This window comes from Odocoileus virginianus, chromosome 25, assembly GCF_023699985.2.
Source record: "Odocoileus virginianus isolate 20LAN1187 ecotype Illinois chromosome 25, Ovbor_1.2, whole genome shotgun sequence".
Taxonomy (NCBI): domain Eukaryota; kingdom Metazoa; phylum Chordata; class Mammalia; order Artiodactyla; family Cervidae; genus Odocoileus; species Odocoileus virginianus.
In genome coordinates, this window is record NC_069698.1 from 13023802 (window position 1) to 13047098 (window position 23297).

Sequence of the window (23297 nt, forward strand, 5' to 3'; positions counted from 1 at the left end):
TGCATACCATGTATTATGATAGTGTCATGTGTCATTGCTAACGGGGCTTGTTTTTTATCTTTTGGCAGTGCCACATGGCACGTGGGATCTTAGTTCCCCTGCTAGGGATCGAACCCCTTACCCGAGGATTGGCTGCTTGAAGTCTTTACCACTGGACACCAGGGGAGTCCCAACATGGCTAGTTTTTGTAAAGTCATTTAATGGCTGTGGATGCTTATGTTCTATATTAAATAATTAAGTCAGCGTCTGACTTAAAGCCAATATTACTCTTCAGCCGATTATTGCCTGTGAAATGGCTGGTTACTGAGTTTTCTGCCTCTTCCTAACTCTTGAAGTTTCACTGCCTTTCAGCACCTTTTGTGGAAGGTACAAAAGCTAGGTGAACAAGCACAAAACTCTTTGGGGAATGGGGTTTTTAAATTAATGACCAACATGGCATTTTTGGATTTGGAAGTTATTTATTTTAAACAACATCTTTGCTTCTTGTTACCCCAGAGTTATGTAACCGCAGCTGTAACACCTCATCTTTCACATGCACTGAGGAAGCTCAGTCAGAACCCAACTCCTGAGTCTCACCAATAGATTCCTTCCTTAATAAACCCTGGTGCTGAATATGTGTTGTAGTTTTAGTGTATTTCAGAGTAGCTAAGGCCATTCTCTCCTTTGAAGGCTTTTTTCTTTTGAAATACAAAGGCTTGGATTGTTTCACTTGATGTATAAATATTACAGGTTTTCAGCTATCTAATGAGAAGGAAATGGCAACCCACTCCAGTATTCTTGCCTGGAGAATCCTGTGGATAGAGGAGCCTGAGGGCTGCTGTCCATAGGGTCGCACAGAGTTGGACATGACTGAATCGACTTAGCATGAATGCATGCCTTGGAGAAGTAAATGGCAACCCACTCCAGTGTTCTTGCCTGGAGAATCCCAGGGACAGAGGAGCCTGGTGGGCTGCCGTCTATGGGGTCGCAGAGAGTCGGACACGACCGAAGTGACTTAGCAGCAGCAGCAGCTATCTAATGATTCTAATCAGGTGGAACCATGTGAATTTAACTGATATTTAACCATTTTTGATTAATGCACAAAATCAGTGACAAAGAATGTGCTATTAATCTCTTCTCACCTAATCTTTGAAAGCAACCCCCAACTAAAATAATTCTCAGATTTTTCAGAATGTGAGTTTTATGGCAACTTAAGAATCAAGAAACATGTTTTAACATCTTAATTTTATGGTTCCTAACCTCATTTCATGATATGAATAAATGTCGTCTATATCCTTTTCAGCAAAAACTCATTTTAGAAAATTTCTTAAGGATAGACAGAAACACAGTTAAAAGTTGATGCAATAAAAAGGGCAGAAGTTATTTGTTCAATTAACATTGTGTGCCTACTGTCTAGGTCATGATGCATTAAGGTCTCGAGAATTTAACTGCAATGTATTCAAGTTTTACCAGACCTAAGTATTAGTTGTGTGTGTGTGTGGTGGGGGTGGGGTGGCTGGGGGTTGCTCGGGAGGATGGATGGAGGTAAGTCACAGGTGAACTGATTGGTGACCCCAGTGAGAAGGAGATGACCGTACGACAAATAAATAGAGAGTTGGTTTTTCTTTATCCCAGAGATGGTGCTAAATTGCAGACTAGCACTGTTGAAACATGTGATATAGATCCAATCATTCTCAATTACTGTAAAATAATGTGAGGGCATTTTAAAGTTTAACCCTCATGAAGGGGCTTGCCTGGTGGCTCAGTGGTCAAGAATCTGCCTGCCAGTGTAACAGACACGGGTTCAGTCCCTGGGTCGGGAAGATCCCCTGGAGAAGGAAATGGCAACCCACTCCAGTATTCTTGCCTGGAAAATTCCTTGAACAGGGGAGCTTGGCAGGCTACAGTCCATGGGGTCATGAAGAGTCGGACAATTGAGTGACGGAACAACAAGCTTTGACCAGAAATGAAAGCAACCTGTTGTCTTAAGCTGATTTTGCCAGCTGCAACACTTGGAAAATTTCCCAACAGCTAAAGGAGTAGGTAATGGGTACAGTTCTGAAGATGAAACTTATGATTTCACAAACTACGCCCACCTCTGTCCTGGCACACATAGGTGTAGTCTCTTGTCCTCCTTTCAGCCCTCTTCTCGTAAAGGAGTGATGATTCATGCTTTGAAAAGAGAAATAAGAAAACACATTTATGTATAGGAATTCTTTTTCTTTTGCTCATCAGGTATTTCAACACACTTTTGTAATGAGCTTTTCTTTTTTCCCTTGGTTCAAATTATGTGAAAATTCTAAATTGCATAAAGAATTAGAATGATTATTTGCTCTCTTCAAGAAGAGTCATTCAAATCTTCTTCCGTGTTAAAGTTTCTGTTAGCAAAATTAAAACATTGACATGTTAACATTTGCACACTTTCAGCAAACTTGTAAGATCCAATTTATATTATTTTCTATCTGCAGCATTTTAAAAATACGAACTAAGGAGAGAGAATTCTCTTTTGTCTCCACCTTTTAAAATATTTGAGTTTTGGGGTGATGTATCACCTTCCATCCTCAAACTCAGTGTCTCAGATGTGAACTTTTATCTCACTTCTCCAGTGTTTCAGCCTCTCCCAGTCTTTCTGCCTCTGTTCTTATTTATCTCTGCTCAGCTTATATCGTCATTGTGATGTGCACAAGCAGTTTTGAGTCTCTTGTTTGCATAATCTCCCATGGCACCTTCCTAGTTCTTTCTCTTATCTCCACAGCAGAACTATGCCATCCAGTTTTCTTAGTCTCAAGATACCAAGGACGGCTGCTCAAAACTATTAAGCTGATTCTGTTTTAAAAAATTGCCATTTGACCTCTGTTGCTGGCTGTTTATTTATTGTCCCATAACACATGTTTTTCAAATCTCTACAAATGTTAGTTTTTGGAAACCTGTACTCTTCCTCTTCAACTTTTGTTCTCTTTAAGGAGAACGTATTGGAACGAACCCTTTCGATTTCTCCAACACTTGCATACTTCTCTCTACAAGAGAAAAACAAAAAATGTATTCTCTGATTGGAGTGATTGCTGGAAGCATGGCATCCACAAATAGCAACAAAGTATATGATGTTTAAATATCCAGCTTAGGGGTGCTGGTGGCTTGGGCACTAAGCCTGACGGTTGTGGCCCTGTGGGCTGTAGCCCTCCCAGCTCCTCTGTCCCTGGGATTCCTCAGGCAAGAATACTAGAGTGGGTTGACATTTCTTTCTCTCAGGGATCTTCCCAACCCAGGGTTCGAACCCAGATCTCCTGCCTTGCAGGTGGATTCTTTACTTCTGAGCTGTCAGGGAATCGTATCCAGCTCAGGATTCAACATACTCAATTTGTCATCCCAGGTCTGTCACTTAGCCTTTCCAAGTCCCACTTGTCCCATCTGTGACATGCTATGATTATCATACCTACCTCCTAGAGTTGTAATGAGGATTATGTAAATTTCTCAGCATAAATAAGTCACTCAAAAGTGCTTACGACTGGCTGCATTGAGTGGATGGGTTTGCCAATAATGACCTGGCCGCCCCAGGGAGTGGTTCTCAGCCTAGGCTGCATATTGGAATTGCTTGGAGAACTTTAGAAAATAGAGATTTGTTCTCTAGAGGTTCTGATTCAGTTGATCTGGGATGTGGCCAGGTCACTATGACTTTTTTTGAACCTTACCAAGTGATTCCAGTGAGTAGCTATGTTTGAAAACTGTTTGAAAGCCATATTTAAAAACAAGTTATAAGATTCTCTTCTCAGCAGATTGTTAAAAGGAGACAGTGGGCTCTGTAGAGTAAACAGACCTGGCATGGTGCCTGCCTTCTAGAAGCTATTTCTTTCCTGTGCTTTCAGGCACTCTCTTCTGCTGATAACCGGGTTCTTTGAGATGGGCCCCAATCCATCTACCACTGCTGCCTAAGGATGTACGAAGGGTTTGCCTGCTGGCCCAAGACACTCCAGTTCAGACCTCCAGGACCTCTAGTCCAGGTCCTGAGGTTCAGATTTGGCTGGAGGTAACAGGTAGCCTCATTTCTTTTGGCTTCATTCTGAATTAGTTTCTTTAGGTCAGTACTTTCAGCACCCCCACCTCCAACCCTCCACCCTACCCCCACACCCCACTCCCACCCCCAGTAGTAGTAGTGTAGGGTGATTGTGTTGCCCTATGCTAAGTCGCTCAGTCGAGTCCAACACTTTGCGATCCCATGGACTATAGCCGGCCAGGCTCCTCTGTCCGTGGGGATGCTCCAGGCAAGAATACTGGAGTGGGTTGCCATGTCCTCCTCCAGGGGATCTTCCACCCCAGGGATCGAACTGAGGTCTCCCGCATTGCAGGTAGATTCCTTATCTTCTGAGCCACCAGGGAAGTCCATGAATACTGGTGTGGGTAGCCTAACCCTTCTCCAGGGGATCTTCTGGACCCAAGAATCAAACTGGTGTCTCCCGCATTGCAGGTGGATTCTTTACCAGCTGAGCTACCTGCGAAGCCCAGGTGTTTAGGCCTCCAAAGAGAAAGTGAATACTTTGATCCTTGTCTGCTTATCAGTTCACTACATTCCTTCTCTTTTGATTAGAACCAGAAAGTACAGAGGTACGAGTGACTGACATTAACCTCTACACAAGCCAGAAATGCTTGAGGATGAAAGAGGAGAATAGACTGTTGTGCAGGTTAAATATTAATAAGTAGGTACATAGCTCCCAAAGCGTAAGAGCTCAGAAACGATGAGGTTTTGTTTGGAAACAAGGCGGCCCTCGGGGCGGAGGCAGCCTCTGCTCCGCCTGTGCGGTCAGGCTCCCGTCTGGGCAGGAGCTGGAGCTGTCCTGGCTTGTCCTGTGGCTGCATGCCAGCAGGGATGAGGGCCGGGGCTACGTTATCAGGGCAGGTCTGGTTTCCAGTTACGGTTCATGTCAAAACATAGCACTTCATTCTAGATAGGCTCTTCAACCATTCTTGCATCTCAAAATGGAAGAATTTCTAGAAGTTGTGTTTTTATGCTTTTTCCCAAATAAGTCTGCACCACTGCGGGTTTTTTTTTTTTTTTTGGTCTTTCAATGATTTTGCTAAACATCAGTTGGTGGTTTAAGATTAGCTGCCTCAAAAAAGGCTGACTTTATCTCGTTAAAAGTGGATCCAGGTCCTTTGAGAGAACAGGAGGAACTTGGGTTCCTGCGGCTTGTCCTCGGGCTCCTGAAATGAACTGCTACCACATACAATACAGTTTGGTTTGGACAGTTCATTTTAAGTACTGAGGGTGCCAGTGGATTTCAGGGCCACACACCATAGGGCCAGTCATGGATGTTATTCATGAACAATTACAATAAGTTGCAGAGTGGCATTTTTCTTGCTCAAGACTTAAAGGTGCATTCAAAGATATGAATGATAGGAAATTATCTAAAAAATAACCAGAATGGGTTCAAACACTTGGGATTAATACTTCTTCCAGGACCAGCTTAGGGGCAGCAGAATCCAATTTTATTATCATAACTATAAACCAACCTTGATGGCAAGGGTCCCCCTCCCTTCCCATTTGCAGTAAGAAGATGACTGGAAGCAGGAAGGAGAGGGAAAGGCCTTGAGTCTTTGAGTAGAAGGTGCTGTGGTCTCTCCTTCCACCGCAGAAGGTGGGTAGGAATTCCCCACCCCAAGAACTAGACAGCCTTCTAGATAAATAAGCAGAGCTTGTTGTTTAGTTGCTAAGTTGTGTTGGACTCTTGAGACCCCATGTACTGTAGCCCACCAGACTCCTCTGTCCCTGGGATTTCCCAGGCAAGAATACTAGAATGGGATGCCGTTTCCTTTTCCAGGAGATCTTCAAGACCCAGGGAGGAAACCCGAGTCTCCTGCATTGCAGGCAGATTCTTTACTTCTGAACCACCAGGGAAGCCCCGAGCAGAGCTACTCTCTAGTTAACTCATGACTTTCACATCTAAAGCACATGCTTTGGATTTAGACATTTGCTCAAAACCCTAGTTCTTCTTTTTTACTGCTTGAGAAACTTTGGGAAAATTATAACACTTCTTAGGTCTCAGTGGGATAATAATGTCCATTTTTCATGTTTGTTGTGAGGCTTAAGTAAGATAACACATGTAAAGCACTTAGCATGGTGTCTAGCACATCGGAAACTTTCAGTAAGTGGTAACCATAATTAACTATGTATGGTGACTGCAACCACGAAACCAAAAGACGCTTGCTCCTTGGAAGGGAAGCTATTATAAACCTAGACAAAACCAGAGACATCTTATTAAAAACCAGAGACAACACTTTGTCAACAAAGGTCTGTATACTCAGAGCTATGGTTTTTCCAGTAGTCATGTACGGGTGTGAGAGTTGGACCATAAAGCAGGTTGAGCACCAAAAAATTGATGCTTTTGAACTGTGGTGTTGGAGAAGACTTGAGAATCCCTTGGACTGCAAAGAGATCAAACCAGTCAATCCTAAAGGAAATCAATTCTTAATATTCATTGGAAGGACTGATGTTGAAACAGAAGCTCTAATACTTTGGCCACCTGATGTGAAGAGCTGACTCATTGGAAAAACCCTGATGCTGGGAAAGATTGAGGGCAAGAGGAGAAGGGGATGACAGAGGATGAGATGGTTGGATGGCATCATCGACTTGATGGACATCAGTTTGAGTAAATTCCAGGAGATCATGAAGGACAGGGAAGCCTGGTGTGCTGCAGTCCATGGGCTCACAGAGTCGGACACAACTAAGTGACTGAACAACAGCAACATAATTAACCAGCAGATGATTTCAGATTCTCAGTCTTGCCTTCTATCCTGTGCCTTAGGTCTAAATTTCTAACTATCTTCAAAGTAGCTCCATTTGAATATTTTCATGCTATCTAAAACTTAATATATCCAGATTGGAGCTCATCTTTCTTCTCATCATTTCTCCAGTTCCCATTTCCTTGCTGGACTTTCGGTGGTGACATCATCTTTGATTGTTCCTGTTCCCTTGCCTTAACCAACCTTTTTGATTCTACTTAACGTCTGTCTCACTGGAAGCCTGCTGGCCTGCCCTGGTTCAGGCTGCTGGATGGTAACAGTAGCCTTCCTGCCAGCTCTCTCTCCTGTAATCCATTTTACACATTCTGCTAGTCTGATTTGCAAAAGCATAGACTTGATCACATCAACCTTTTATTAAAAACATTAAGTGACTCCTCATTGCTTATGAAGCAATGATTCTAGAAGCAATCTGGTGGTGTCTAGTTTTGGTCTCACCTCCAAACTCTCGCATTGGCTAGCTCCATCTTTGAAACATTTTCTGTTCCATTCTTTTACTTTAATCAGACTCACTGTTAACTGTACCCAATTTGCACTTTCTTAGATCTGTGCTTCTTGTAATATTCTCCACTTATTAAAATCTTGCTGAAGTTACATCGTTTCAAAAATCATGACCATTTATTTGCCAAATAGAATAAAGTAACCTCAAATGTATTATTCTTTTGAACATTTATATCACTCCGAGTAGCCCCCTTCTGTGGCTTTTGTCACTTTCTACCTTGTTTAACATTGATTACTATACATAGTATCTTCCCTCCTGATCTTATTGCCTACTTAATCTTTGCATCTCCCAACATCTCCCATATAGCCTTGCAAAGAGCAGTCGCTCAGAAAGCAAGAGGGAAGGTTTTGATTGGATCACCCTTGAAATTATTAGAAAAGCCTACTTTACAGTGTATACATGAAATTAGGTTATCTATGCAAGAAATTGAACTGATAGACAAGAGCTCAAGCTCAATACTTTGGAGAGAAAGCTCTGTAAGGAATCCTTCAAGATAACTTTGAGATTTCCCCCCCTGAGCTAACAGAAGAAGAGGGTGCAGTTTTTTTGTCAACTTAATCACTTAGGCTTTTGTGATTTTTGCACATTTCATGGGAAGTGCTGTACAAGAAAATGTTTAACATTTTTTGTTGCCTTGGTTAGAAGAACTCCTATTTGTTTTTCTAATCAAAATTTACTTAATATTTATTTCTTCAGCGAAGTTTTTCCTGACCATCTATCATGGGCTAATCTTCCCTCTTATGTTATCACAGCGCTCTGAATTTCTTCACCGTGGGAGGCAGTAAAGTCCAAGTTTGACAGTGACTCTATTTATCATTGCTCTGTTTAAGCTCCACTGATCCATTCTTCCCACATGTCAATAAAGTCTAGGGTAGGTTTTTGGGTTACCAGATGATACTAGTGGCGCAAGAGTCATGGGTTCGATCCCTCGGTCAGGAAGATCCCTTGGAGTAGGAAATGGCAACCCACTCCAGTTTTCTTGCCTGGAGAATCCAACGGACAGAGGAGCCTGGCGTGCTGCAGTCCATGGGGCCGCAAAGAGTCGGACACGACGGAGCCCCTGAGCACATACAAATAATTAATGAAGTAGTTCTTTTTGACAGCAACCCAAAGCAGTTCGGTCCAGTCTGATGATCACATCCCAGGCTAGTCAGTGAGCTATGAAAACTAAAGCGCCGTTCCGAGTTGGAACTCCGCGCGCTCCTGGTGTAGCTTTGCCTCCGGCCGCGAGGAGGCTTGACCGGCCTCTTCTCTCCGCCCTCAGTCACCTGTCCTCCTCAGACGGTCACTCCTCTGTGGTCAACCGTGGGAAGGGTAGACTAGGAACAAGTACAGCTTTGTGCGGCTGCCTCGGGCGTCCTCTGACCTCGGGGCTATGGAGCACACCGCTGCTCTTTCTCTTTTAAAGGCCGCTGTGGGGAGTTTCTCAGACACCCGCCCTCCACAGACTTTTCTGGTGCGGTTCCTTTGGCGTGAGAAGTCCGTGTCTTTCCTCCAGCTCTGTTCACCGCTCTCCCTTCAGAGGCTGGCTTCCTGGCAGGCTGGCTCCTCTGTGCTGGGGCCCTGGCGCTTCCGGGTTGTTTAGGAGTTCTCTTTTATTGGGGCCACAGGTCAGCTCCTTCTGTGGGGAAGACATTCAGTCCTCAGGTGACGGGAACGGCTAATGGATACCTGGACAGTGGAAATGCAGGTCTCTCCCGACTCAACCTGACTTCTCGCTGCTTCGCTGCCTCAGCCTCAGCTAGCCAAGCCCTTACAGCTTTTAACTTTTCAAGGGTGAATCAGATATTCTTCCATAGGTTCCTCAAGCTCCAGAGGACACGTGTCCCTTCTCAAGTGACTGAGCAGTGAGGGAGAGGCAAGCCCCTCCCCACCACAGCGGGTGGGACGCGGGAAAGCCCAGAGCCTTCAGCTTAGCTCCCCAGAGACGTCTGTTTCCTATTTCTCCAAACTCTGATGACTCCCCAAGGCACTTACAGATCTTTGAGGGGACTGATGAACTAAATGCTACAAGATCTGTTTTTAGACTATCCCTTGCAGCTCCTGCTGAGGGGTCTAACATCTCAGTATGGAACATGGAGCTTCTGATAAAACAAGACTGAAGTCATAGAATACATTACATTTAAATCCTGTTAAGCATTATTAAACAGTAATAATTTTGTTTTAACATTTTCCTTCTTTGGATTACCTAAAACCTAAGACAGCAGAAGTCTTGTTTGACTTAATTCATAGTATATGGTGCTTGGCACAGTGTCTAGTATATAATAAAACGCTTAACAAATATTTATTGAATGATGCATGAATCAATAAATAAATGTCTTATTTTTCTTGAAATATATGAACTAACTTTGTGAGTCTGGTTAACCACAATACCCATTTTTTCAGATGTGAGTACATAGAAGGACACATAATTATTAAATTTTGAGATTCGTTTCCTCTCATCAGTCCTCGAATAAGACTTATTTTCTTAGTGTGTATTTCCTCAGGAAGAAAGTAATAAATCTATTTCAAAAATTAGCTTCCTCTAAGTAGGGGCTGCATATTTAAATATGTTTAGTTAAATAGAAGAAAAAATTGAGAGGGAAAAGTACTATGAAGAATGAAGTCCTATTTAGTTTAATATTAGTCAATTACATTAGCCAATTAATATGAGTTAATTATGGGCTTCCCAGGTGGCAATAGTGGTAAATACCCCGCCTGTCAATGCAGAAGACGTAAGAGGCATGGAGTTCGATGCCTGGATTGGGATGATTCCCCTGGAGGAGGGCGTGGAAACCCACTCCAGTATTCTTGTCTGGAGAATTCCATGAATCGGGAAGCCTGGCAGGCTACAGTCCTTGGGGTTGCACAGAGTTGGACACGACTGAAACAACTCAGCACAGAACTCATGTGTGTTAGTTAATTTTATTTAATATTATTCAATTTATATACTGTAAAGAACCTATACCGTTTTCTTTCCTTTTTTAATGTCCTAGCTGGCTTAGTCGCAAAGTCGTGTCTGAGTCTTGCGACCCCAAGGTCTGTAGCCCGCCAGGCTCCTCTGTCCATGGGATTCTCCAGGCAAGAGTACTGGAGGGAGTTGCCATTTCCTTCTCCGTTTTAGTCTTTCATTAGATAAATTTGTGAGGAGCAGAGCTTGTGTCTGTGTATTTCTCTTCACTGTGTGTCTCTCTGTATAATTTCTGACACTAAGAGAATGTTAAACTCAGTACCTGGTTTCCTGATGATGACAGGAAGAGAGATGACATGCTTTACGGGAAGGGATGAAGAGGAGACAGTGGAGAAGGTAACAGCCCTCAGGTTGCTGAGGAAATTATGCAAAAAACGTCATCTCCTTGGTGCTCATAACTTGGCCCTGCAAGACCTCTTGTGATGAATTTCAGCCTTATGTTGTTTCCTGTGGCAACGTGAGATTCTTAAGAGAGTACTCAGGTGACGCACTCTTTGGGGAGTCACACCGTGTGTTCAGCCAGCACAGAACTAAGATAGCTGCTTCCAGGGCCCTGCTCCCTGCCACATCCAGCACTGACTCTTCTGTGCAGCCTGGCAGCCCCAGGCTGCCCCCGTCTTCCAGGAATCATACTTAGGGCACGGGCTTGCCTTGGTGTGTGAGAGGAACCACTTCCTAGAATTGTGCCTCATTCCTCCGCTCTGGGCTCTTTCCTGCTGAATAGCTTGTAAAATAGATTGAATTGATTTTACGCTACTGAGAAAACGAGTCACGCTTTCCAAAGAAGTTATTTCCATTTTAACACCTGGACTTTCAAGACCGTAATCCTAATTTTTTGCATCTTGTCTTTCTCCCTTCCTTCCTGCTTTTCTTCATATAGTGTTTGAGCACCTCAGCTGGTGCCAGGCATTGCAGTAGGCCCTGGGGATGCAGGGTGCGCCCCTACTTTCATGGAAGTCATGTGGAACATGGGCTGCCTCTAAACTAGGGGAGGATAGCACATTTCATTTCTGAATCCCTGAACAGCATCCCTAATCATTCAGTCATGCTCTTACTTGCTCACTTGTCAGGAAAGATAAAATCTATTCACCATGTGTGTCTCAACATTCTAATGGTGGAATATGTCGTTGCTATGGAGATGAAGAAATATTTTGACTAGGAGAATTGTTTAGAGCCCCTCAAATTACATTTCTTTGCCTACTCATAGAGATAATCTCTATATAGCTAATCTTTATCCAGAGATGGATAAACCAATTTGTCCTGTCATCCCTAACTGTGATAACCTCAAGCAACTCTTTCAGTCTATTTGTTATGGGTTTATTATAGATTTATTATAATAATCTCCAGATTTATTGCAAACTTGCTAAATATAGATCCAGCTTCCCCCTTTGTAGATGATGTAAGCACCTGTGCTTAGATGCCCTAGCATGCCCATCAGTGTCACAGGGTGTGTTACCTTTCATTTTCCATCTCTGGTTTTGTGAAGAACTAGTTTCACACAGATGCATATCTCTCCGTGAAATCATAGTTTAAAAAACTCCCAGTAATTTTTTTCCTTAATAAAAATGTTCGGATTTTTATCTCAGACTTTCTATATGACACATGTATTCTTCTATCCTTATCTTCTAAAGAAAAATCTTTCAAAATATATCTGTAAGTCATATCAGCATACAATGACTCATATCTCCAAAATAAGCATATTAATTTGATAATACACTCTTCCCCACATAAACATAAACATTCTTTCCTTCCTTTGTAAAATAGAATTTACTTTCTTGTTAATCCATTAAACAGGACTAACTAGTTTTGTTCCTTTAGTTCCTTGGGATTGATACAGATTCACCAGCAAAAACAAAACATAAAGTTATTAAAAAAGCATGAAAATAATTTAAGTGAAACAATATGCTCATATTTAATAAAAGGATAACATATACTTGCTTAAAATGAATTGTGTTGACTATTGTTCCATCATATTTCTATCAAGTTCATGCCTAAAATCCTGCCCAATAAAACACTTTTTTAAAAAAAGGACTTACAGCTCAGCAGTCATCTACTGTGTAAGATTTTCCTTTTAAAAATGGAATTGATGTATTTAGCTTGTTTATTGTTGGTTATTTTGCTTTTTTTAAAAAAAACACACTATGTATAACTATATATTACCTAATAAATTACCCCTTCTGGGCATTTTTGTTCATTTTTTTCCTTTTTAACATTTTCACTATAAAAGGTGAACTGAGACAGTGAGAAATTGTTCAAATCAATATTTTTTATAGTTTATAGTAGCAAGTTGGTGAATGTTTTTCCTAAAAAATTGAAATAATGAAGTCTGATGAAAAGCAGTATTTTGTAATGTCTAAGTTACGTGTTCAAATGTTCAAAGAGACCAGGTAGGTGGCATAAGAAGAACTAATTATTGCCAGATCTCCCAGTTTCTCAAAGTTAAATTTTGCTTTCATAAATATTCTCCTGATTTTTAAATCTTGGAGAGTAAATAAAAAGTACCATGCTGCTCTACACTGCATGGGTTGAACCACTCAGTGTAGCCCTCAGGATGATCTTTGCTCAGGTCTTTCATGTGACTTCTTACATGATAGGTGAGATGCGGGTTTTGCAGTTATCCTGGGATTCAGGACACAGACTCTACTATGGGACCCTGAACAGGTGACTCAGCCATCCTGGGCTTGCTTCATTTTCTTACTTGTCACAGGGTGATGATAACTGTACCTCTCTTGTAGTATTTTGGCTTATTGGGAGCATGGGAACATCTGAGAAACTCCATATCTGAGAAGCTGAATTCCTTTGGTGTTGACTGCTTTGTTTTTTTGTTTCACAACAGTCCTCTTTATCCGGAGAAGAACATATTTTACAAAGAATAAGTGACTAAGCAGTTCTTAATGTTTTCCCTTCAAACTAGCTGTTGATATCCTTCTCAACTCTTCCTCAAATCTTGTGGTGGTGGTGGTGGTTTAATTGCTAAGTTGTGTCTGACTCTTTGTGACCCCATGGACTATAGCCTGCCAGGCTTCTCTGTCCATGGGATTCTCCAGGCAAGAATACTGGAGTGGGTTGCCATTTCCTTTTCCAGGGGGTCTTCCCAACCCAGGAGTCAAACCCGGGTCTCCTGCATTGCAGGCAGATTCTTTACCAACTGAGCTGTGAGGGAAGCTCTTGTAAACTGTATACATTGTGAAGGCCAACACCGTATATCTCATTCCACAAGCACATCTTATAGAGTGGCATTGACACTCTGTCCCCTCTCCTTAAATGAGTAAAATGTAGTGACTGTCTCAAAGATTGCTCTTATGTGACTTCCAAAGCTGGGCCTTCAAAATGTCATGCCCTCCTTCCCTGCTCTCTTGGTATATTCTTGGAACCCAGTAGCCATGCTGTCAGGAAACCCAAGTGTCTTGTTTTCTAGCACTGCCATAACAAAGTACCACAGAAAGGTGGCTTAAAACAGCAGAATTGTGTCATCTCACAGATCTGGAGGCTAGAAGTTTGAAATTAAGTGTTGGCAGGGCCACACTCCCTCTGCAACCTATGAAAAGAATCATTCACTGACTTCTGTCTTCTGGTGGTTTGTTAGCACAGTTTGCTGTTCCTTGACTTGGGTGCATCATTCCAATTCCCCATCTTCGTAAGGCATTCTCCCTGTGCCTCTGTGCTGTCCCCCCTCTGCATATCTGTGTCCCCTTTTTATAAAGGACTCTGGTCATCTAGGTTTAGGGCTCATCCTAATGACCTCATCTTCACTTGATTATGCCTGTAAGGATCCTATGGCCAGAAATTCAACCCTTAACGCTGATCACAAGGAGAGGCCACATGTTGGCTTAGATCCCATCTGACAGCTATCATCAACGGCCAGTCATACAACTGAAGGAGCTTCTGAGATGACTGCAGCCCCAGCCACTGTTTGACTGCAACCGCATGAAAAATACTGAACAAGAACTTGCCTGGGTGAGTACAGTCAACCCCGAACCATGGGAGATATAATATAGTGATTGTTGTTGTTTTAAGTCATCAAGTTTTGGGGCCATGCAATAATAAGTGACTGGAATGTAAGTCATGGTGAGATGGTAAAGAAGTTTTATCCCCACAGGAGCCCAGCATACCCCAAAGTTGCAAGTATTTCAGAATCTGTGGCTGCATCAGGCCAGCTCTGCTTCTTGTCTAGGCCTGCCCTGGCCGTTTTCAAAGTCTTACCCTTATTAGATGCCTAAAGAGTCATTTTTTACCTTTGGCCAAGAATTCTTTCATGCTTTATATGCAGCATTTAATATGTACCTTTCCTCTAGGTCCTCTCTTGGCATTTATGATGCATATTCTCTTGCCACTTTTTGTAATAATATACTTTTCCCAAGGAGTTTCTGTTAATTTTTTTAAAAATTTATTTTATTGAAGTAAAGCTAATTTACAGTGTTGTGTTCATTTCTTCTGTACAGTGTAGTGATTCTATTATACAATCCATACATTCTTTTACTCCTCTTTTCCATAATGCTTTATCACAGGATATTGAATACAATTTCTGTGCTATACAGTGGGGCCCTGTTTATCCATTCTGTATATAATATTATTTACATTCCTAACCCCAAACCCCCAATCCATGCCTCCTCCACACCCCTTCTCCTTTGGCAGCTAAGACTGTGCTCTATATCTGTGAATCTGCTTTTGTTTCATAAATGAGTTCATTTGTGTCATATTTTAGATTCTACGTGTTAAGTGATACCACATAGCATTTGTCTTTCTTTGACTTACTTCTCTTCCTCTAGTTCCATCCATGTCGCTGCAAATTTCTGAGGGACACAGAGACTGAAAAAAGCTTGGAATTTCAAATGTTTGGAACATACCCTTCTTCAAAAATGCTAATTTAATTTTCTACCATAAACATTGGAAGTGGAAAGGAGCAAAAGACTCGTTTAAAATAATGTTACCAATGTTTTAAAATTCTTTTATTTTTATCAAAATAATTTGCAGCATTTCAAAAATAAGATAATTTTAAATGCCTTATAATAATAAAATAGCATCTATACCTTCACCCCAATTTTGCGCTTCCCAACCCTCAACCAGTTTCAACTCTCCTAAATTTTTTCTAGACTCATTTTTGTATTTCTAAGTGATATGCTTATACTGCTTTTTATAGTTTCTTAGTTCTAGATGTTTCTGTAGAGGAAGATAATAGCTGTCTCACTATACCACAGCCCTCCTCAGAGAACACTCTTTCACTCTCCTTACCCTCTCAGTACAGTTAAATCACCACTTTGGTTAAATCGGTAGTCATTATTTTTATTCATTTGAATATATATTTGTTGCTAATATCTATGCCATATAATATATTATGATATCACTTTTCTCTTATTAAAAAAAACTTCTCCTTTAGTTAATAAGGCCTTTTTTCTTACTTTTTGACACAAAATTATTTTCCAGAAGTTTAATTATTTAAACATTTTTATTGAATAAATTTGACATGTAACTTTGTATAACAGTGTGTACTTCAATATTTATATATTGTGATGTGATTGCTATTGATCACATTCCATAATTATAGTACAATGTTATTGTCTATATTCATTATATGGTGCATAGGTCTCTATGCGCATGAGATCCCTAATTGTTACAAGTTTGTAGCCTTAAGCACTGCCACTGTGCCTTCCCCATCCTAATCCCCTGGTAACCATCATTTTGCTCTGTTTTTTACAGGATTGACTTTTTTGGATTCTGTGTATAAGTGATAACATAGAGTATTTCTCTTTCTTTGTCTGACTTATCTCAGTGTAATGTGTTAAGTGAAGTTGCTCAGCTGTGTCCGACTGTTTGCAACCCCGTGGACTGTAGCCTACGAGGCTCCTCTGTCCGTGGGATTTTCTAGGCAAGAGTACTGGAGTGGGTTGCCATTTCCTTCTCCAGGGGATCTTCCCAACCCAGGGATCGAACCTGGGTCTCCCGCATTGCAGGCAGACGCTTTACCATCTGAGCTACCAAGGAAGCCCAGTGTGTTCAAGTTCCATCCATACTGTTGCAAATGACAATATTTTGCTTAGGGTCAAATAATCCATTGTGTGTATGTAACACATCTCTCTTTACTCATTCATTCATTGATGAGCACTTGATTGTCTCCATATGTTGGCTATTATGAATAAAGCTGTAATAATCATTACATGGTAGTGTAGGTATTTCATTAAAGTCTTATTTTCATTCCCTTTGGATATATACCCAGAAGTGGAATTGCTGGATTAGGAAGTCTATTTTTAGTCTTTTGAGGAACTTCCATGGGTTTTCCACAGTGGCTGGACCAGTTTACATTTCCACCACCAATGTAAAAGAGTTGCTTTTCAATACCATGCATGCCAGCACCTGTTGTCTTTTGTGTTCTTGATAATAAGACTCTAACAGATGTGAGGTAATACCAGGGCTGTGGTTTTTATTTGCATTTCCCTGATGATCAGTGATGTTGAGTGTCTCTTTAAAAGCTTCAGCACACAAGAGAAACAATTAGCAAAATGAAAAGACAACCTACACAGTGAGAGAACATTTTTGCAAACCATATATCCAGTAAAGGGTTAATATCTAAAGTATATGAAAAACTCATAAAACAAAAAACAATCTGATTTTAAAATAGCCTGAAAAACTAAATAAGTATTTTTTTCCAAAGAGAACATCAAAATGGCCAATAGGAACATTAAATATTTAAATTGAACACTTCTCTGTAGCTCTATGTCACTCCTCTCGGGTTTATGTCACTCCTCTCGGGTTTAATCGTTGTTTTCTTTTGTCTCATGATTTCACTTCACAATCATCCTGTGAATTCTTTTTGTATTTATTACTATGTAAATATTTCCCAAGTAGCATTTATTTTTTCCTATTATATGATAAGATGATGACAACTCCTATTATATAAACTCCTTGTCTTTTTTCTTTTAATCTTCAATCCTTTTTTTCTACTTTCTAAAATATTAGATTAGCTTTATCTTTTAACACAAATTGACTTTTAAAAATTTCTGCCATTGTAATTCAAATTTTTCAAGATCCTTTTGTATTTTCTTTTCCTGTTTCATTGCATTAGCTAGCATTCCAGTACAATGTTGAAAAGCTACAGTGCTTTTGCTTACTCTGCTTCTGATCTAAGTGGGAAAGTTTCAAGTTTCTCACCATTAAGTTTGATGTTAACTGTAGGTTTTATGTAGATATTATTTACTCAGTTGAGGACATCTTTCCCCATTTTCAGTTTACTAGAATTTCTATCATGTGTGGATGTTGAATTTTATCAAATATTCTTTATGCATCTATTAAGGTGATTATGTAATTTTTCTTCTTTAACCAGCTAATGTAATAGACTACATTAATTGCTTTTTAAAATATTGAACCAGTCTTGCATACCTGAAATAAATTCCACTTGGTTATGGTGTATAACTTTTAATATATTGTTAGATTCACTTTGCTAATATTTTGCTGAAAAATTTTCATCTATGTTTATGAGACGTATTAATCTATAGTTTTCTTGTATTGTCTTTGTCTGGTTTTGGTTTTAGAGTGATATTGGCTTAATAGAATGAGTTAGAAAGCATTCCCTCAGCCACAATGTTTGGAAAGAAATGATAGGAAATTGGTATGATTTTTTCCTTAAATGTTTTGTAGAACTTATTAGTTGAACCTCTCTGGGCCTGGTGCTTTTTGTTTTGGAAGGTTAATTAATTATTGATTCAACTTCTGTAATAAATCTAAACTCATTCAGATAGTCTATTTCTTTTTGTATGAGTTTTGACAGATTGTATCTCTCAAGGAAATGGTCCATTTCATCTAGGTTATCAAATTTATGGACATAGAATTATTCATAATATTCCTTTATTATCCTTTTAATGTCCAAGAGATATTTGGTTTTTAAGGATTTGAAGAGTTAACCACTAAGTAGTTCTGTAAGAAATATTTTAAAACATATTATCTTGTCATTATAGAGTCATAAAGAAGATTGTTACATATATTTTAAATTTCTTTAATTTCTTAAAATTTTTATTTTACCTTTAAGTATAGTTATGTTACATACATTTAAAAATTATCTTTATAGTTTAATTTTCTGAAGTTTAGCAAATTATTTCTCTATTACTACAGGATCCATAGAATATGAGTGAATTTTTGCTGAAACAAGTACAATGTAAATGTTTGTAGCAAAATATAACCTTTGTACTTGTGAGCTAAAGGAGATTAAACTAAGTTAAGACTGTACCTATTAAGTATTTACACATGAAATATTTTTGAATATAGTTAATATGCTATGCTATATTGTATATTTATGTTGTTTTTGTATCAACATACTTCCTCTCCTACCTCAAATACCCAGTGTATACTACCGATACCTTAAACATTTTTGTTTTGATCATGCCATGTACAGAAGGGATCCTAGTTCCCCAACCAGGGATCAAACCTGCAATCCCAGTGGTGGCAGTGCAGTGTCTTAACCACTGGACCACCAGGGAAGTTCCTAAACATTTTTTCAAGTAATGAATGAACCTAATCCCATTAACAAGTTTACCCTCTTTGGAAAAAAAAATGAGATAGTCGTAACTTTATTTAGTTAAAACTGTATTTTAGTAAAAAATTAATGAAAACTTCAAATTAATAGAAATAATTTACAATGTCAATTTTAAATTTCTGAAAGACATAAGACTCAGGAACATTTAAGGTTTCCATGAGGTCTTTTATTTTCTCTGGTGCAGGAACAATTGCCTAATAAAACACATTTTTTTCTCCCTTACACATAGTCCAAATATAGTCCCATTTTGAGAGATTAAAAATGTAACCTGAGATTTATGATATTAATCTGAAGACATAAAGTTCTAACATTTAGTATGATTTATAGAGGTGAATGGACTATAAGCATCTGTTCTGCCTCCCTGAAGCTTCATCAGCTTCAGTCATGAACCAGTATTTGAAACCAGGTAGTGAGTCGCTTCACTGATAAAACATATCTGCATCAGCAAGTAATGCGGACTTCAGAGCAATTTTGCAGGAGCTAAAATGGGTAGGAAGATTGAAACAACAAAGGAAATCTTGAAATGTCTCCATTTTCAATCTTGAAGTCTTTGCTTACATGGGATGAGCTGAATTAGATTTTTATGGAAATTACGAATATAAACTAAGTGGTTATAGTTTTGTATTCATGAGTTAGGGAATTAGTATACTGTACTTGCATGCCTGCCACTTTCTCTAAATACACTCAACATGTTGATTTTCCATGTGAAGTCAGTCTTGGGTGGCTAGCTAGGCTGGGCCATAGCTACAACCTGACCTGGTAATTTAGATGTGACCTCAGAGCATCAGGAGAAAAGGTGGAAGGGGGAATTTCTTTTACTTGATTAGAGTCCTTCTTGGAAGAAGTTAGTCATTAAAGTTATGACAATGTTCTGTTATTTAAAAAGATGGAAAACCTGGCATTTTGGGAACTAATTATCCTAGCACCTAAAGCAGGGCTTCTGCCTAGCAGGTTCTCTATAGATCTATGTTGAATAAATAACTGGAAAGAAATTCTTTCATTATGTCACATGAAGGTCATGAAGTTCTACCTACCTTCCAGAACTTCAGGTTTTACAGCAGGAAAAGAAAAAAAGTTTCATGTAAGCCCTAGTTACAGTTCAAGAAGCATACTTTTCTTCATGTTTCCATATTGTGTAGTAAGTGTCCCCATTGTTGAACTCCTTCCTCAGGTCTCAGGAAGGTGGACAGAAAAATTTATTCTAACCCCCTGGCAACACACTCTTCAAATCCTAAATGAGGTTTGATTGCTTGCCTGGAACTTTATGTGATAGCATCATTATGCATATATATATGGAGGTAAAGAAATGTCTGTAAAGATAACTACCCTTAAAAATTGACATTCCATGTTTCATTACACAACTTGATAGGAAAGTCAACTTGGAAATTTAGTATTCACTTTTATATCACACCTTTATTTCCTAAGTACCTCTATTCTAACTACACCATGCTATTAAAAGTGATTCCTCAAATCAGTTGCCTCAACTTTATCACAAATGGTTGTAAGTGATTTCATGGGTTAAAGCTTCATATGTCCTTAAGCCCTTTTAGCTTAACTGGAGTGCTTAAATGCCAAATTATTAATGTACACTTGCTATTAAGGATTAATAGAGCTACCCTTTATATTTGTAACTGCTAATTTTGTTTTTATTCTTCCTTTTTTCTTTCTGACAATTTAAGAACTTTTTTTCCAGTTTTATTGTGATATAATTGCTGTTTTTCTTTTGGGTGCTGATAATCCCTGATGCTGAAACAATCCATGATCTTGGCAATGTACTGTGTTTTGTTTTGGTGTTTTTTTTAAGATTTTTTTTTTTTTATGTGGACCATTTTTTAAGGGCTTTATTGAATTTGTTACAATATTGATTCTGTTTTCTGTTTGTTTGTTTGGCTGCAAGGCATATGGAATCTTAGTTCCCCAACCAGGAATCAAACCCACACACCTTCCTTGGAAGGTGAAGTCCTAACTACTGGACTACCAGTGAAGTCTTGTGTTATTTCTTGAATTAATTCAAAATTTGGTTTTGAGTTTTGTTGTTTTGAATTAAGACATTCCTACCTTACCTATTTCTGTGTAAGTTGATTGTGTTATATTTTAATATATTACATGAAATTTGTACATTTTCTCTGTGTACTTTCACTTGAACAGTATGAAAAGGCAAAAAGATAGGACACTGAAAGATGAACTCCCGAGGTCGGTAGTGCCCAATATGCTACTGGAGATCAGTGGAGAAATAACTCCAGAAAGAATGAAGGGATGGAACCAGAGAAAAAACAACACCCAGTTGTGGATGTGACTGGTGATATAAGCAAGGTCTGATGCTGTAAAGAGCAATATTGCATTAGAACCTGGAATGTTAGGTCCATGAATCAAGGCAAACTGGAAGTGGTCAAACAGGAGATGGCAAGAGTGATTGTCGACATTCTAGGAATCAGCGAACTAAGATGGACTGGAATGAATGAATTTAACTCAGATGACCATTATATCTACTACTGTGGGCAGGAATCCCTTAGAAGAAATGGAGTAGCCATCATAGTCAACAAAAGAGTCTGAAATGCAGTCCTTGGATGCAATCTCAAAAACAACAGAATGATCTCTCTTTGTTTCCAAGGCAAACCATTCAATATCACGGTAATCCAAGCCTATGCCCGACCAGTAACGCTGAAGAAGCTGAACGGTTCTGTGAAGACCTCTGAGACCTTTTAGAACTAACACCCAAAAAAGATGTCCTTTTCATTATAGAGGACTCGAATACAAAAGTAGGAAGTCAAGAAACACCTGGTTCAGTTCAGTTCAGTCGCTCAGTCGTGTCCAGCTCTTTGTGACCCCATGAATCGCAGTACACCAGGCCTCCCTGTCCATCACCAACTCCGGAGTTTACCCAAACTCCTGGAGTAACAGGCAAATTTGGCCTTGGAGTACAGAATGAAGCAGGGCAAAGGCTAATAGAGATTTGCTAAGAGAACGCACTGATCATAGCAAACACCCTCTTCCAACAACACAAGAGAAAACTCTACACACGGACCATCATCAGATGGCCAACACTGAAATCAGATTGATATATTCTTTGCAGCCAAAGATGGAGAAGCTCTATACAGTCAGCAAAAGGAAGACCAGCAGCTGACTGTGGCTCAGATCATGAATTCCTTATTGCCAAACTCAGACTTAAATTGAAGAAAGTGGGGAAAACCACAAGACCATGCAGGTATGACCTAAATCAAATCCCTTATAATTATACAGTGGAAGTGAGAAACAGATTTAAGGGACTATATCTGATAGAGTGCCTGAAGAACTATGGACGGAGGTTCATGTCATTGTACAGGAGACAGGGATAAAGACCATCCCCAAGAAAAAGAAATGCAAAAAGGCAAAATGGCTGTCTGAGGAGGCGTTACAAAAATCTGAAAAGAAGAGAAGTGAAAAGCAAAGGAGAAAAGTAAAGATATACCCATTTGAATGCAGAGTTCCAAAGAATAGCAAGGAGAGATAAGAAAGCCTTCCTCAGTGATCAGTGCAAAGAAATAGAGGAAAACAACAGAATGGGAAAGACTAGAGATCTCTTCAAGAAAAGTAGAGATACCAAGGGAACATTTCATGCAAAGATGGGCTCGATAAGGATAAAAATGGTATGGACCTAACAGAAGCAGAAGATATTAAGAAGAGGTGGCAAGAATACACAGAAGAACTGTACAAAAAAGATCTTCAGACCCAGATAATCACAATGGTGTGATCACTCACCTAGAGCCAGACATCCTGGAAGTGTGAAGTCAAATGGGCCTTAGGAAACATCACTACGAACAAAGCTAGTGGAGGTGATGGAATTCCAGTTGAGCTATTTCAAATCCTAAAAGATGATGCTGTGAAAGTGCTGCACTCAATATGTCAGCAAATTTGGAAAACTCAGTAGTGGCCACAGGACTGGAAAAGGTCAGTTTTCATTCCAATCCCAAAGAAAGGCAATGCCAAAGAATGCTCAAACTACTGCACAATTGCACTCATCTCACATGCTAGTAAAGTAATGCTCAAAATTCTCCAAGCCAGGCTTCAGCAGTACATGAACCATGAATTTCAAGCTGTTCAAGCTGGTTTTAGAAAAGGCAGAGGAACCAGAGATCAAACTGTCAACATCTGATGGATCATCGAAAAAGCAAGAGAGTTCCAGAAAAACATCTATTTCTGCTTTATTGACTATGCCAAAGCTTTCGACTGTGTGGATCACAATAAACTGTAGAAAATTCTGAAAGAGATAGAAATACCAGACCACTTGACCTGCCTCTTGAGAAACCTGTATGCAGGTCAGGAAGCAACAGTTAGAACTGGACATGGAACAACAAACTGGTTCCAAATAGGAAAAGGAGTATGTCAAGGCTGTATATTCTCACCCTGCTTATTTGACTTATATGCAGTGTACATCATGAGAAACGCTGGGCTGGAAGAAGCACAAACTGGAATCAAGATTGCCAGGAGAAATATCCATAACCTCAGATACGCAGATGACACGACCTTTATGGCAGAAAGTGAAGAAGAATTAAAGAGCCTCTTGATGAAAG

The 23297-nt window shown here is 39.7% G+C and overlaps 1 non-coding gene across 1 annotated transcript; it reads right to left on the reverse strand.

Moving 5' to 3' along the window:
- Positions 1-16133: 16133 nt before the first annotated feature.
- TRNAC-GCA (transfer RNA cysteine (anticodon GCA)) lies at positions 16134-16205 on the reverse strand. Its single transcript has one exon. It is a non-coding gene; the product is annotated as a tRNA-Cys (tRNA).
- Between the last annotated feature and the right edge of the window lie 7092 nt (positions 16206-23297).